The sequence below is a fragment of the Alosa sapidissima genome, chromosome 10 (genome assembly GCF_018492685.1).
Source record: "Alosa sapidissima isolate fAloSap1 chromosome 10, fAloSap1.pri, whole genome shotgun sequence".
NCBI lineage: Eukaryota > Metazoa > Chordata > Actinopteri > Clupeiformes > Clupeidae > Alosa > Alosa sapidissima.
The window spans coordinates 33,503,220-33,509,219 of record NC_055966.1 but is presented as its reverse complement, the minus strand read 5'-3'; positions in this window follow the sequence as shown (position 1 = coordinate 33,509,219).

Below are 6,000 nucleotides of genomic sequence, written 5' to 3'. Positions count from 1 at the left end.
CATTAGCTAATTCTAACATGATGGTTAGACTGTTAACAAACGGATTTGGTTAACATTACATTATAAAAACAATATTTTTCTAACTAATTCCCGTTTACTAAAGGCCTTCTTACCTTGGATATGATGACAGCAGAGTTTGTACAGCTTACAAAGTCAGATGCATGACAGGACAGAAAAGTGACAGTTGAAGTCTATGAAGGTATATTGGGTGCAAAAGTGGCGAGCACATTTAACTGCAGATTTTGCATGTGCACACTAAAGTCATAAATGTGTAACAGTAAAGTTGAAGTTGTACATATTTTTTTATATCTTGTTAACACAAAATAGGGGCTACGGGTTCACACATCCTTTTTACAGGTACACAAATCCTATCCTGTGAGTCACAACTTTCAAGAGTCACGCACTCGACACTTTTGCTCCAATCGTTGCAGCGCAGTTGGTGCGAAACACATTTGCACATCTGTGTTTCATAATCTGAGAACATGCACAACATTCGTGCATTTGTAAACCCAAATGTGAACTAATGCATCCGAAGTTGTGCATCTGTGAAATGATTTCTCATTAATAAAATTCTACAGATCGCTTTGATTTTCTTGCACGACTACAAGTCAATTGATACAAGTGCTCGAATCTGCTTCTACAAGTGACGATACTTTTGCTCCTGGCTAGGTGAAATAATAGGAGCAAAAAGATTTGTATGTGTGCACGTCGAGCGAATCGATCGAGAAAACAAGGCGGCCGGATCTGGATCCTGGATCGCGCTCAGACTACCATTGCCTGCTCATAAAGTAAGTAACCTCAGTATTTCCTTATCAATGAAGGACACACGATTTAGTTTTTCTTTGCACAAAGCGAGGAAAAAAATGTTGCGGTGTGCGGTGTTAAGTTTTACGACCTTATTATTCATAATGTCTGCACAGCAAACAATTGCTGCCTAGCACTATCCAATAGTCTTCATGCAAGATCAGCTGTTCGAAAATTGCAGAACGTGTCCTAACAACGATTTTGGACGGGAAGTGTTATATTTCTGTACTTCTAAACTAGTTATTTATCTAGCGATAGCTAGCTTGATCTGGCACTGGAGGATTTAGCAAGCAGGTAAACTAAGCTAAACATAGCTGTCATGATAATGTAAACCAACAAACAAGATAACTTTCTTCATATTATTATCATGTTACTTACCTTATGAGCAGGCAATGGTAGTCTGAGCACGATCCAGATCCGGCCACCTTGTTTTCTCGATCGATTCGCTCGACGTGCACACATACAAATCTTTTTGCTCCTATTATATCACCTAGCCAGGAGCAAAAGTATCGTCACTCGTAGAAGCAGATTCGAGCACTTGTATCAATTGACTTGTAGTCGTGCAAGAAAATCAAAGCGATCTGTAGAATTTTATTAATGAGAAATTATTTCTCAGATGCACAACTTCGAATGCATTAGTTCACATTTGGGTTTACAAATGCACGAATGTTGTGCATGTTCTCAGATTATGAAACACGGATGTGCAAATGTGTTTCGCACCAACTGCGCTGCAACGATTGGAGCAAAAGTGTCGAGTGCGTGACTCTTGAAAGTTGTGACTCACAGGATAGGATTTGTGTACCTGTAAAAAGGATTTGTGAACCGGTAGCCCCTATTTTGTGTTAACAAGATATAAAAAAAATATGTACAACTTCAACTTTACTGTTACACATTTATGACTTTAGTGTGCACATGCAAAATCTGCAGTTAAATGTGCTCGCCACTTTTGCACCCAATATACCTTCATAGAAGTCACTGTGGTTGGTGTTCAAAAGTCAGTCAATGGTGGGAGATGGGTATTGTTGTGTGCGCATGCGCATATCAAGATACGCATCCGTTATATTTAAAGTAGCTTTGGCCTCACACATTTTAGTATGCACATGGTGCAACCCAAACGCTCCACACAAAACATTGACACATAAGGCAAAAGATGCCGAGCAGCATAGTCGACACCATACCTGTGACGCCAAGACATAAACAAATATATTCACACTAAGTTCTCCATTTGGAAAATAAGTAGGCTAATGGAATCTAGTGTATGGATTTGTATGCCACCATATATGGAGACTACAAATATGTCTGCCACATATTCACACATAAAGTTCTCCATATATTTAGAAAATAAGTAGTGGAATCTAGTGTATGGATATGTATGCCACCATATATGGAGACTACATATAAGTCTGTCACATATTCACACATAAACTTCTCCATATATTTGGAAAACAAATAATTGAATCTAGTATATGAAGATATATAGCATCTTATATGGGAAATTAAAATATTTTGTGTGCATGTATGGACATATAGCTTTGAATATATGTTTGACATAAATATTTGAATCGCATATATGTCCATATAAGTAAAATTATAAGTCCCTGTTATTTGACATATATGTTCATATATTGCTATATATCACATTTTTGTATGGGGCATCATTACTGCATATGATGCTGAACGAGAAGTGGACCTAGGACAAATCCTAAGCTATAAACTAATTAATGTCCCTGTACTGTAGCTATTGCAGATAGCGATGGTTATTTGTGAAGTGGAAATAAGTCTATCCTCACTCAAGTGCTGTCTAGCAATGTGGAATGTCCAGTAGTGATCACTGCAAAAACTGCTCATTCAACACTGGTAATAGATGCTCAAGATCTAGTTATGTCTTTAGGACACCCATCTGACTGCAGCACATTTAAGAAGTATGCAGGAAAGTTTGTAAGAAACTTTTGTATTGTTATTTGGTATTTGTTATGTGGTAGCAAATGATGTTGACTATCAAAGAAATAGACCTAATGTAGGAATGCACACAGATATTGCAACAGATACGCTCAGGCCAATCCAAACTTTTCTCATCTGTTGTTCCTCATTGGTGGAACACACTGCCAGTTCCTACAAGGGCAGGATCATCCCTCTCCATTTTCAAAAAACTCCTGAAGACCCAGCTCTTTAGAGAACATCTCCTCTCATAACACCACTTACAACAAGTCTTGCTGATGCTAGCACTTACCACCTTGAACTGACACTCAACTGTTTAAAAACAGCACTCACTGATGCACTTATTCTTACTGTACTCTACCGTTTTTAAATTGTCCTAACATTGTTAAGAGAATTGCTTTAAAACTTAACTGTGACCATGTTGTTAGTCGCTTTGGTTTATAATGCGTCAGCCAAATGTAATGTAATAAAGGTGTAGGCCTATCTGATTAAGACCCAAAGAGTGGTTGAAACGTACTTATTAAATTACGCTGGGAGCAAAGAAGACTATCTTCACTTTTTTTCCCTTAGCAACCGTCAAAGAAATCCCATAAACACAGGAAGGCCTAGGGTAGCCTACATCAGATGGCCTAAAGATTAGTCTCTTCTGCATAACATTAAGTGATTTGCATGCAGTAATTTGAGCACTGACCTTGATCTAGCCTACTTTGGCTATTTAAAGGTAATTTATTGCCAAAACATCACACAATATAAATTAGCTTTAACAAACAATAAAGGACTTAATCACACACAATAATGTAGGAAGTTTAGAAGTTTAAAACCCGGAATTGACCAAAAGTGCACCAAATTCAACACAAATAACTTAATACACTTGGAGGAGGCCTGCGTCCTTTCTTTTCCAGATATTTTAGGATTTGGATATCGTTTCAGTATCGAGTATCAAGATATTTATGGCAGGTATTGTATCGAAGTCATAATTTTGGTATCGTGATAACACTATGCCAGAGCCACTATGTTTTGTAGAGTGATATTGCTCAGTGGCATATTAGAAGAGCACATTATCAAGCTCTAGTATGGAGGCAAGCACACATGCCAAATCCAGTGTTACCAGGCATGGACTGGCCATCGGGCGTACGGTGGGCCGACGCACATTTTTGGGCCGGGGCTGTCATGATTTAATAATAATAATAAAAATATTCACCGCGACGGTATTTGAGACACGAAACGCGGCCCATTGGTTGATTTTCTTGACGGACATTGGGCTAGTCCTATGACATCTCTCAGCCCTCCCCCTTCCCTCCCAGGGTTATCAAATTTTGCCATTTGAGCTGTCTGACCGCGGAGAGAAGTGAGTTTCCGTCTGTGAAATTGTGGAAATGGATAGTAGGCCTAATAAACCACAAAAGCGCAAGGGGGGCGCACAGAAGCTGCGAGACAAAAGGCTAAAAAGCCTACAAGTGGACGCAGCAAAATGTGTCAATCACAGAAATGTTCACCCCAAGGTCAGCAGGTGCAGGGCCGTCGACATCGAGTGCACAGGCTGAAGGAGTGGAACACAGCTTTGATGTGTAGTGTATTAACACAGAGGAAGGCGAAGTACAGGTGGATTCGGAGGAGGAGAGAGACGTTACGTTTGATGTGCAGTGTAGTGACAGAGGAAGGAGAAGTAGGCCTACCGGTGGATTCGGAGGAGGTGGACAGAGACGTTACGGAGGAGGAGACGTTACCCAGCAGGGACAAATTGAGGAAGAGGTCAGAATAGCTACTGTAAATGTTAGCAGAATGAAGAGGGACATTTCATGGAGGGAGCTGTTGTGTGTGTGTGTGTGTGGAGGGCTGGGTGGGCATTTGAGCGTTTTTCTGCAACATGCATCAGTAGCAAAGAAGCCATCTGCATTTTACATTGCGCTATTCGATTGTCGTCGACGCGGAGAGGAGAAAAATCAAATAAGTTATCCACAACAAATCAACGAGTGGTCGGCCTCAGAACGCACTCAACTTTTTAAGATCTGAAGTCAGTCATGATTGGTCGAAATTGTTGTCAATCTTGACGCAGTACTACAAGCAAACCTATCACATTTCTGTGCGCATACAGGCAGGTACACACATGTACAGTAGGACTAGGCTACACACGCACGCACGCTCTCACTCAGAAAGACACTAGAATGACACAGCGATTATGATAGCCTGTAACAATGAAAATGTTTTGGGATGTGTGTATCTTCACTTAATAGTATCTGACTGGGGAGATTGTAGGCTAAAAGTGTGTAAATGCTCAACATACGAAATAATTACAGGACTCATTTTATTCAGTCAGACTTAAAACATGCATAATAATAGTAGCCTATAGAGTTTTGTGCACAACCTCCTCCTTGCTAGTTTGGAGGTGGTCAGTGGGTGTGTGTGTATGTTTTAATAGCCTTTGTTTTCAAATAATGCTATGAGTAGACTCGGTGTCCAACTTACAGTGTTATTTTAGCTTGCCATAAAGTTATAGTTTGCAGGTGTTATAGCTTACAGTTATTATTATCATATAATATTAGTGAAACATTGCTTTTTCCGAAATGAATGATAAATGTGCGCATATATCCTCTGGTATGTCGTGTGCCTCAGCATATCGTATACATAATCATGGTGGGCCGCCATGGCCAAAAATGCCCGGGCCATTTTTTGGTCCCAGTCCAGCCCTGAGTGTTACTAGAAGTAAAATGTTTTTTACTTGTCAGTTGTTGCTGACGGTAGATGCAGTTCTGCATTCGGCTTATTCCCGCTAACTATGTTCATATGTAGCCTACTGTAGGATATATTCTGAGTTGAAGGTTATCTGTGCAATTAGTTATTGTTATGAAATGCATGAAACACCACGAGTGACTCACTGTTAGCAATACAATGTGTTTTGATTAGAATTTCCGAGTTTATTACATGTTAAATGTAATCATGTTCCCATTAAATATGTTAATAAACTATAGTATGGCTTCTTTAATGCTCAAACATGTATTTAGAGAACACTTTTATTTGGTTTTAGTGATTACTTTTGAAATCAACCCAATTTAGGGAAAAATGAGCAAAAATAATCGCTATTTTGTTAAAATGCTGATTATGTGGCTTAGAACTCAGAATTGAGCTTGGTAAACAAAATATTCTGAATCAGCATCCTCAAATTAGGTAAGAATGGTGGTTTACCAACTTTTCCTCAAATTTGCCGTCAGAAGTTCTCTTCTGTGAAGCTGCTCTCCCTCTAATAGCAGTGCAGGGGTG